Source organism: Triticum dicoccoides, chromosome 7A (assembly GCF_002162155.2).
Source record: "Triticum dicoccoides isolate Atlit2015 ecotype Zavitan chromosome 7A, WEW_v2.0, whole genome shotgun sequence".
Classification (NCBI taxonomy): domain Eukaryota; kingdom Viridiplantae; phylum Streptophyta; class Magnoliopsida; order Poales; family Poaceae; genus Triticum; species Triticum dicoccoides.
Genome location: NC_041392.1, coordinates 665,707,774 through 665,719,674, shown reverse-complemented (window position 1 = coordinate 665,719,674; position 11,901 = coordinate 665,707,774).

Sequence of the window (11,901 nt, the reverse complement as noted above, 5' to 3'; positions counted from 1 at the left end):
CCGAGTGGGAGGGTCGCTCACCACTCGGTAGGATTTTCAAATACTTAGGCGAGTACTGGACTGCAGCTAAGCTCCCGAGTGGGAGGGTCGCTCACCACTCGGTAGGATTTTCAAATACTTAGGCGAGTACTGGACTGCAGCTAAGCCCCCGAGTGGGAGGGTCGCTCACCACTCGGTAGGATTTTCAAATACTTAGGCGAGTACTGCACTGCAGCTAAGCCCCCGAGTGGGAGGGTCGCTCACCACTCGGTAGGATTTTCAAATACTTAGGTGAGTACTGGACTGCAGCTAAGCCCCCGAGTGGGAGGCCGGCTCACCACTCGGTAGGATTTTCAAATACTTAGGTGAGTATTGGACTGCAGCTAAGCCCCCGAGTGGGAGACTGGCTCACCACTCGGTAGGATTTTCAAATACTTAGGCGAAACGGGTTCGCAGCTAAGCCCCCGAGTGGGAGGCTGGCTCACCACTCGGTAGGATTTTCAAATACTTAGGCGAAACGGGTTCGCAGCTAAGCCCCCGAGTGGGAGGCTGGCTCACCACTCGGTAGGAAATTATTTTTACAAACTTAGGCGAAACGGATTCGCAGCTAAGCCACCCACTGGGGGATTTCTCACGCAAACAAAAACAATAACAATCACTGGGAAAATTATAATGCTCTTATCTTTGATAAATAAACTACAGGAGTTTTTCTTATTACATCTCATCCGAGTGAGAATTCAAGTATAAAAGGGGCGGAGTAGCTCCGCATTCCAGGCTCGTGGCTCATCAATCTGGCGATCGACATTATAGAGGTGGTATGCTCCATTGTGGAGGACTCTGGTGACTATGAAGGGGCCTTCCCAAGTAGGAGCGAGTTTGTGTGGTTTCTGCTGATCCACTCGGAGGACTAAGTCTCCTTCTTGGAAGGCTCGACTCTTCACATTTCTGGCATGGAATCGACGCAAGTCTTGCTGATAGATGGTCGATCGGATCATGGCCATTTCTCTTTCTTCTTCCAGGAGGTCTTCTGCGTCCTGCCGGGCTTGTTCTGCTTCATCTTTAGAGTAGAGCTCGACTCGGGGGGCGTTTTGAAGCAGGTCACTCGGCAAGACTGCTTCGGCTCCGTAGACCAGAAAGAATGGGGTTCTTCCGGTCGATCGGTTCGGGGTTGTCCTCAATCCCCAAAGGACTGATGGAAGCTCGTCGACCCATGCACCTGCTGCATTCTTGAGATCGCACATCAATCGAGGTTTCAATCCTTTGAGAATTAGGCCGTTTGCTCTTTCCGCTTGTCCATTCGACTGGGGGTGAGCGACCGAAGCGTAGTCGACTAGTGTGCCCTGAGAGGCGCAAAAGGCCCTGAATTTGTCGGAATCGAAGTTTGACCCATTGTCAGTGATGATGCTGTGCGGAACTCCATATCTGAATATCAACTCTCTGATGAAACTGATAGCAGTGCAAGCATCAAGATTCTTGATAGGCTTAGCTTCAATCTATTTGGTGAACTTGTCGACTGCTACTAGCACATGAGTGAAGCCGTTCCTGCCTGTTCTCAGTGGTCCAACCATGTCCAGCCCCCAAACAGCGAAGGGCCAGACGAGTGAAATGGTTTTCAGGGCTGACGCGGGCTTGTGCAACATATTGGAGTAATACTGACATCCTTCACATTTGTCGACTATCTCTTTGGCCATTTCATTGGCCCTTGGCCAGTAGAATCCCGCTCGGTATGCTTTAGCCACAATGGTCCGAGAGGACGCATGATGACCATAGGTCCCCGAGTGGATATCATCAAGGATCATCTGACCTTCTTCTGGTGTTATACACTTCTGACTGACTCCAATCGCGCTTTCTCTATACAACTGTCCCTTTATGACTGTAAAGGCCTTGGATCGACGGACGATCTGTCGAGCCTCTTCTTCGTCCTCTGGGAGTTCTTTCCTTAGGATGTACGCGATGTACGGTATTGTCCAGTCAGGAGTGATGACCAAGACTTTCATGATCAGGTCGACCATAGCTGGAACTTCAACTTCAGTTGGATCCGTGGCACTTTTTGGCTGCGGGGCCTCTTCAGTGAAGGGATCCTCCTGAACTGATGGTGTGTGGATGTGTTCCAAAAACACATTGCTGGGAATGGCTTCTCTTTTGGAACCTATTTTCGCCAAACCATCCGCTGCTTGATTTTTCAGTCGGGGTATGTGATGAAGCTCTAACCCCTCGAATTTCTTCTCCAGCTTTCTCACTGCATTGCAATAACCAGTCATGGCTGGACTTCTGACATCCCACTCCTTCATCACTTGATTAACCACCAAATCTGAGTCGCCATAGACCATGAGGCGACGGACGCCGAGTGAAATGGTCATGCGCAACCCATATAAAAGTGCTTCATATTCTGCCTCGTTATTGGAGGAATCAAAGTGGATTTGAAGAACATATCTGAGCTTATCTCCTCGGGGGGATACCAACACCACCCCGGCACCGGAACCATTTAGCATTTTGGAACCATCGAAGAACATGGTCCAATGCTCCGAGTGAACCTGAGTCGGCATTTGCTGTTCAATCCACTCGGCGACGAAATCTGCTATTGCCTAGGACTTGATAGCTTTCTTTGCCTCAAACTTGATATATAGAGGAAGGAGTTCAATCGCCCACTTTGCCACTCGACCAGTTGGATCTCTGTTATGCAGGATCTCTGACAATGGAGCGTCGCTGACGACTGTAATGGAATGATCAGAGAAGTAGTGAGCAACTTTCTTTGTGGTCATATAAATCCCATATACAAGCTTCTGATAGTGAGGATATCTTTGCTTCGATGGGGTCAAAACTTCAGAAATATAATACACTGGGCGCTGAACTTTGAAGGCTTTTCCTTCTTCTTCCCGCTCGACCGTCAGTACCGTACTGACGACTTGTCCCGTGGCTGCGATGTAAAGCAGCAAAGGCTCTTTGCTGATTGGGGCAGCAAGCACCGGCTGGGTGGAGAGCAGAGCTTTGAGCTCTGCAAACGCTACATCAGCTTCCGGAGTCCACTCGAACTTGTCTGACTTCTTCATCAATCGGTAAAGAGGCAATGCCTTTTCACCTAGACGAGAGATGAATCGACTTAAAGCGGCCAAGCAACTAGTAAGCTTTTGGACGTCGTGCACTCGCACGGGACTTTTCATTCGAAGTATAGTACCGACTTTTTCCGGATTTGCGTCGATTCCCCGTTCGGAAACGAGGAAACCGAGTAACTTTCTGCCAGGAACTCCGAATGTGCACTTTGATGGATTAAGCTTGATGTCATACCTCCTGAGGTTGGCAAAGGTTTCAGTAAGGTCAGTCAGCAGGTCGGAACCCTTCCATGACTTGACCACAATATCATCCATGTATGCTTCCACATTCCGACTGATTTGAGTGAGCAAACACTTCTGAATCATCCTCATGAATGTGGCTCCGGCATTCTTGAGGCCGAACGGCATGGTAACATAACAGAAGCACCCGAATGGAGTGATGAAAGCTGTTTTGATCTCGTCAGGTCCATACAGACGGATCTGATGGTACCCAGAATAGGCGTCTAAAAAAGACAGTCGCTCACATCCCGAAGTCGAGTCGACTATCTGGTCGATGCGGGGGAGAGGAAAATGATCTTTCGGGCAGTCCCGATTGATATGTTTAAAGTCAATGCACATGCGAAGTGACTTGTCCTTCTTGGGGACCATGACAACGTTGGCGAGCCACTCGGAGTGGTAGATTTCTCGGATGAACTCCGCTGCTAAGAGCCGAGCCACCTCCTCGTCAATATCCTTTCTCTTCTGGACGGCGGACTGTCGGAGATGTTCTTTGACAGGCTTTACTTTTGAGTCGACTCGTAGGCGATGCTCAGCTAGCTCCCTGGGAACATCTGGCATGTCAGAAGGCTTCCATGAGAAAATGTCCCAGTTCTCACGGAGGAACTGGATGAGCGCTTCTTCCTATTTGGAGTCGAGTGTTCTTGAGATATGAGTTGGAGCAGCGCTGGGATCGGTCGGGTGGATGTGAGCTGTCTTCATTTCGCCAGACGACTGAAAAGCTGATTCTATAGCGGGCTTCTTGGCTTGCAACAAATCACTCGGGTCTGCAGTCTTCTGGTATTCCTGCAGCTCCACCACTGCCATCTGAGCATCAGCGATCTTTGAACCTTTCTGAAAACATTCTTCTGCTTTCTTCTGATTGCCCGTAATAGTGATCACACCTTTGGGACCAGGCATCTTCAACTTGAGATACACATAACATGGTCGAGCCATGAAGCGTGCATAAGCCGGCCTGCCCAAAATAGCATGATACGCACTTTGGAAATCTACAACTTCGAACATCAAATTTTCTTTGTGGTAATTCTTGGAATCACCGAAAACCACATCAAGAGCAATCTGGCCGAGTGACTTAGCCTTCTTTCCAGGAATGACTCCATGGAAACTCATGTTGCTGGCACTGAGTCTGGACATCGGAATGCCCATCCCTTTCAACGTCTCAGCATACAATATGTTCAAACCACTACCACCATCCATCAAGACTTTGGTCAGTCGAGTGCCTTCAACAACTGGGTCGACCACCAAAGCTTGCCTCCCAGGGGTGGCAATGTGCGTTGGATGATCGGACTGGTCGAATGTGATGGCAGTCTGAGACCACTTCAGATAACTGGGTGTTGTCGGAGCAACCATATTCACCTCACGGTTGATAACTTTCAGTCGACTTTTGCTTTCAACATCAGCAAAAATCATCAGGGTGGAATTAACCTGGGGGTATCCATCGTCACTGTCTTCTTTGTCCTCAACTTTGTCCGACTCCTTTTCCTTATCTTTGGGCTGCTTGCCCTGGAACTGCTGGATCAAGAGCCGACACTGTCGAGTGGTATGTTTTGGGTAAATGAACTTACCCTCTTCATCTTTCTTGGTGTGGATGTGACATGGAAAATCCAACACATCATTTCCATCTTGGTCTTTAACTTTCTTGGGGTAAGGTCCTTTGGGTTTCCCCTTAAACTTTCCTTGAGTTACAGCCAAGGCTTCCCCAGGAGCAGCTGGCTCGGCTTTCCGCTTCTGTTTCCGATTGGAATTTCCTCCGGTTTCTTGAGCGACTGGCTTGAGCTTGCCACTCCTGAGTCGATCCTCATCTTCACCATTAGCGTACTTGTTGGCAATCTCCATCATCCGATTCAGAGACATATCTCCGGTTGGACCGAATTTTAGATTCAGTTCTCTGTACTTGACGCCTTCTTTGAAGGCACACACTGCTTGGTGGTCAGGCACATTCTCTACTGTGTGATGTAACGTGATCCATCTCTGGATGTAATCCCTCAAAGTTTCATCCGGCTTCTGCATGCAAGACCACAGTTCCGTCGGCCCTGCCGGTCGCTTGCATGTTCCTTCAAATGTGGTGACAAACACTCGGGCGAGATCTTCCCAAGTGTAAATGCTGCTGGGTGCTAATTGATTCAGCCACGCTCTGGCCGAGCCCTCCAACATGAGAGGCAGGTGCTTCATGGCCACTTCATCATTGCCGCCGCCAATCTGGACGGCCACTCGGTAGTCTTCAAGCCAAGTATCGGGTTTGGACTCACCAATGAACTTACTGACTCCAGTCGCCAACCTGAAGTTGGGAGGAATCACAGCGACCCTGATGGCTCTACTAAAGCACTCTGGCCTCGAAACATGTACTCTGCTGCTGGTAGGTGCATCTCTGTCGTGACCTTCTCGGTGAGCCCTATTCCTGTCGACCAAACCTTGAACGAGAATGGATCTCGCATCAAAGCCTGGTTCCCTGGGGTCGACCGGAATCCTTCGCCCAACACTATGTGGGCGCCTGTCATCTTGCTGTCGAGGCGCATACGACCCGCTCCTCGGGGGAGGGGTGGGCACTCGATGTCGATCGTCACGATCGAATCGGTGATTATACTGCTCACGGTTCCCGTACTGATTACGCCGGTCCCACGTCCCTCACGCCTCGGGGCGATCTTGGGCTATGAGCCGACTGACTGTGTCTGCAGCAACGGATCTGCTATGAATCATGTTTCGCAACTGAGAAACAGCGGAATTCTGGTCTCCTGCTGCTCGGAGTAACGCTCTGATCTGCAGCAAGCCTCTGCCAGCCTCCAACTTGGAAGGCTGAATCGACTCTGCTATACGGGCTGCAGCTGTTAAATTCTGAATCAGAGTTCGATATACTTGCGGGGGCGGAAAGAGCTGACGTCGACTGGATTCTGGAACCCGTTGTCACGCACGCTCGTCGAGTGCTCGCTGGAGGTTCTCCAGTCGAGTGCGCTCGGCCAAGTTTGTCAGGAGCGCGTCCTCCAAGGCACGAGCCTCGGGGGTTTCTCCAACGATAGAGTGTGCAGTGCATCCATGTTCCGGCGACGAAGTTCTTCTCTCTGCAGCGACGTGAGAGGCTCGGGGAGATATTCCTCATGGGGATGCGACGGGTCGCCTTCACCTGCGCCTCCGTCGGTGCGGGGGAAAACCGGGAGGACTGGGCGGTCCATCGACCATCAAAACCTCTGCCGCCGGATCACTACTGTCGCACTCGGATGCGGTCTCTGCGGAGCCAGTCGACAGATTGAACAGGCCATAGAGGGATTCGTCGGTCTCGATCGCCGCGACTTGAGGGGTGGCCGACTGGCGTGCCACCGCGTGTCTCACCCACCGCTGAAGTCTCGACCGACCGGAGCGCTTGCGCCGGCGGGAAACAGGGAGGGAGGACAACACAGGAGCTGACCGGTAGGAGGTCGACGGTTGCCGCAAGAGAACGCCGCGGACGCACGCGCTAAAGTGCGTTGCCCCGCGGACAGGGAGTGCGTCCACGTCGAGCGGAGCCTCCTGAAGCCAAGCGGAGTCGTCAGCGATGAACGTGAGCGCGCCGAGACGGATCACGCGGCCCTCCACCAAAACTCCGCCAGAAACCATGATGATTTGGATCGGAAAAGATCGCAACTCCTCCAACAAATCACTAAAATACCTGCCCCACGGTGGGCGCCAACTGTCGTGGTTCTAAGTCTGACAGTAATGTAGGGGGGTAAGTATGGAGAGGCAAGATCTTAGCTATGGAGAAGTTGTAAGCACACGAGGTTTACGAGTTCAGGCCCTTCTCGGAGGAAGTAATAGCCCTACGTCTCGAAGCCCGGAGGCGGTCGACTGGATTATGCGTGTATGAATTACAGGGGTGCGAACCCTTTACACTGAGGAGGGGGTGGCTTATATAGAGTTTGTCGGACCCCTCCGGCCCTCAGTTGTGCAGGGTTTTAAATACATTAAGGTCGGGCGTTACTGGTAACACCCCTAATAAAGTGCTATGATGACCATAAAAGCTACTTAATAACCGACCGTTAGCGTGCGGAGTGCCTTTAGGTCTCCTGGTCGTCGAGTGGTTTGGTATTGGTCGAGTGATTGCTTCTTGGTCGAGTGTCTTCGAGTCTGTCGAGTGGAACACCTCCAAGTCGATTGGAAGGTGATTTCTTCTTGAGATGTCCTTGGGTAGGGCAGCTGGGACAGGTCCATGACCCTACCCTAGGTACATAGCTTCATTAGTAAGGGCATGGCCAATGCATAGCCCTAGCTAGGGTGATGCCCCATAGGCCATGTAGGATCGGAAGTCAAGAAAAGTAGGTTCGAATGGGGTGCCGGGATCCTCGGTAGGAGGCAGGTGTTTGGGGAAAAAAGTGTGATCTGATGCATAAAGCTGAAAAAGTTGAAGTGAAGAGTAAGGGTGCATGTGTAGTGGGAGTCTACTTTATATTCTTTGATGAGGCTCACTGGTAGTAGCTTGTGTTGGGGAGAAAAAATCAATATAGATGCCTCAAGCTATTTTTTGTCATGGGACATCAGTATCCATATGCCACCATTGTACATTGCCCTAATGCAAAGCTTACATAAAGATCCAGACCACGTGGTCCGAACACTTTTTGCCATCCAATGCAGTTCCCTAAACATTCACGGGCTACTTTGCATATCAGTTTTCCCCCGAACTGGAATCAAGGTCTTTGCGGGAGTCTGGACATCATGCGGAGGTCCACTTGACCCACTGACAGTTGGACCACATGTCCTCCCAGCCCATGTGATTTGCCCTTTAGGTCCGCCTAGCCCACCACCGTTGTCCGGATTTAATGCCTATTTGAGAGACAGCGTTGGATGACCGGCTCCCGTATCCTACCCCTGGACGCATTATGACGTGGTCCGTGGATGAATATTGTGTCCAATTACAGGGATAGCGTTGGAGATGCCCTAACATGTGACCAAAATTTGGGCCATGTGCTTACCGTCTCCAAACCAACTCCGATCCATACCTCACAAGGGTTGTTGCCACGTGTCCAATTTGTTGATCCCATTGTCGCCTGGAACTGCACCTTCGAAGATCGCTCGCTCCCATGGCTCCACTCCAACATCACCTCATCCTCTGGGGCAGTAATCCTGCACACGACGTTCTTCTTGTTGTTAAGCGCGTTGCGCACCAGATTTTGTCTTGAAACTGATCGAGTTGCCAAGAAGCATGTCGATGAAGACGCCGAGGAGGAGAAGCCTACCGATGACACGGTCTTCCTCTGGCCGCCGACACTCGACGCTCACGGCAACAAACAATTTTTTTCTCATGATTGGCGCCCACCAAACCATTCTTTATCACTCGGCGAAAGATGCATTGGAGTTGGGGAGGATGAGGCGGCGACGTTGGAGCCAAACCAACCCAGAGAGCTTTTGACGCAGAGGGGTTGTTCTAGGCCGACGTGGGCATTAACAACTTGGAACCATGTCAGCGATACGCGTCAGGTACGCACGAGAGTTGGTTCGGAGAAGGTATGCACATTTTTCTATGGTACAGTGAAGCTCAGCAGGTAGTCGGTATCTTTTTTTCTAACAGAGGATCCGAAGGATCCAGACTTTTTCATTAGATAAGCATCGGTGTACACTTTACATCAGGCCTCCAAGAGAAACAAAAATTCAACTTAGTCAGTGACTGCAAAGAGGACCCCCGACAAAGAAGAGAAAACACGATTGGGTGCAAAACAACTCCTTCATGGTTCCAATCTCGCCATCGTCGGGGACTACGCCACTTGGGACGACGGGGCCTCCATAGCCCTATTTCGTCAGCGATGCATGCCTAAGAATGAGACCATTGATACCGGCACACCTGGTCAGAGTTGCACTACCTCCCCTTAGGCATCAAGGCCAAGAGGAATAAGAGTGGTCGCCCTTCAGCCAGAAGAGTCGATTGCGAGACGATGGAGGGTGGCAGCCATCGTGCGTTGTAGCTCTGCCACAAAGACCTCGATAAAGAACACCAAACCTCATCTTTAGCTTCCATCTCCCTTCTCCTCCCCACCTTCTTATCCACCACCATGATGTATGGCTTTTGAAGTCGAGGCTTAGCAGAGGGTCCTCCTGTAAAAGCCATCAATGGGACAATTCTAGCAAGGAATATAGAGGGGAGGAGGGGAGTGGGAGTGAAATCGAACGGGTCTAAGCTTCGTCATGGAACCACCAGGGGGCGCCGTCAAAGGATTCCTCGATTCCCCTAGGATGTATCCAGTGCACCCGTCTAATTCATGCACCAAATGCACAGGTGCTGAATAAGCCATTGGGTAGAGGGAGACGGTCTGACCTAAGAAATTGGGTAATCAACCCGCACTCCATATGTCACGTTCTCACTCTCCCATCAATAATTGTGTCAAATATTTTTGAACCAATTGTTTCAAAATTGTTTTCACTGGCATCTTTGTATTTATGAGAACTTTAAAACAAGATCAATGTAGTATATGTTTACAAAATCATTATTATTATTATGCTTTTTGAAACATGACTACAAACATCTGCCCTCCCCAGACATGTACGTGCTTATGACCAGTACATCAAGTTTTGAGTAAAGTTTAAAACAAGAAAAAAATCGAAAATACTCAGCAATGATTTTGTTTCAAATATCTCATCAAGACAAAGATGACAGTCAAAACGAATCCATAATCTAACATTCAATTCAATATATTACTCCCTCCATCCCATAATGTAAACTTTTTTGACACTACACGTCAAAAACGTCTTACATTATGGGACGGAGGGAGTACTTTTTATGTTTAGCCAGAAAAATAAGAATACAGGTTTGCTAGTGGGAGTGAACGATGTGAAGTATGGGTTGATTTTATAAAGTGAAGGGTTATCTCTGCAAAAATGATACAGTCTAAGGGCATCTCCAAAGCGGTAAGGGCATGGCCAATGCATAGCCCTAGCTAGGGTGATGCCCCGTAGGCCATTTGGATCGAAAGTCAAGAAAAGTAGGTTCGGATGGGGTTGCGGGATCCTCGGTAGGAGGCGGGTGTTTGGGGAGAAAAAGTGTGATCTGATGCATAAAGCTGAAAAAGTTGAAGTGAAGAGTAAGGGTGCGTGTGTAGTGGAATCTACTTTATATTCTTTGATGAGGCCCACCGGTAGTAGCTTGTGTTGGGGGGAGAACAAATCAATATAGATGCCTCAAGCTATTTTTTTTACATGAGACATATGTATCCATATGCCACCATTGTACATTGCCCTAATGCAAAGCTTGCATAAAGATCCAGACCACGTGGTCCGAACACTTTTTGCCATCCAATGCAGTCCCCTAAACATTCACGGGCTACTTTGCATATCAGTTTTCCCCCGAATTGGAACCAAGGTCTTTGCGGGAGTCTGGACATCATGTGGAGGTCCACTTAACCCACTGTCAGTTGGACCACATGTCCTCCCAGCCCATGTGATTTGTCCTTTAGGTCCGCCTGGCCCACCACCATTGTCCGGATTTAATGCCTATTTGAGAGACAGTGTTGGATGATCGGCTCACATATCCTGCCCCTGGACGCATTCAGACGTGGTCCGTGGATGAATATTGTGCAATTACAGAGATAGCGTTGGAGATGCCCTAACATGTGACCAAAATTTGGGCCATGTGCTTACCGTCTCCAAACCAACTCCGATCCATACCTCACAAGGGTTGTTGCCACGTGTCCAATTTGTTGATCCCATTGTCGCCTGGAACTGCACCTTCGAAGATCGCTCGCTCCCATGGCTCCACTCCAACATCACCTCATCCTCTGGGGCAGTAATCCTGCACACGACGTTCTTCTTGTTGTTAAGCGCGTTGCGCACCAGATTTTGTCTTGAAACTGATCGAGTTGCCAAGAAGCATGTCGATGAAGACGCTGAGGAGGAGAAGCCTGCCGATGACACGGTCTTCCTCTGGCCGCCGACACTCGACGCTCACGGCAACAAACAATTTTTTTCTCATGATTGGCGCCCACCAAACCATTCTTTATCACTCGGCGAAAGACGCATTGGAGTTGGGGAGGATGAGTTGGCGAGTTGGAGCCAAGCCAACCCAGGGAGCTTTTGACGCAGAGGGGTTGTTCTAGGCCGACGTGGGCATTAACAACTTGGAAACATGTCAGCGATACGCGTCAGATACACACGAGAGTTGGTCCGGAGAAGGTATGCACATTTTTCTATGGTACAGTGAAGCTCAGCAGGTAGTCGGTATCTTTTTTTCTAACAGAGGATCCGAAGGATCCAGACTTTTTCATTAGATAAGCATCAGTGTACACTTTACATCAGGCCTCCAAGAGAAACAAAAATTCAACTTAGTCAGTGACTGCAAAGAGGACCCCCGACAAAGAAGAGAAAACACGATTGGGTGCAAAACAACTCCTTCATGGTTCCAATCTCACCATCGTCGGGGACTACGCCACTTGCGACAACGGGGCCTCCATAGCCCTATCTCGTCAGCGATGCATGCCTAAGAATGAGACCATTGATACCGCCACACCTGGTCAGAGTTGCACTACCTCCCCTTAGGTATCAAGGCCAAGAGGAATAAGAGTGGTCGCCCTTCAGCCAGAAGAGTCGATTGCGAGACGGTGGAGGGTGGCAGCCATCGTGCATCGTAGCTCTGCCACAAAGACCT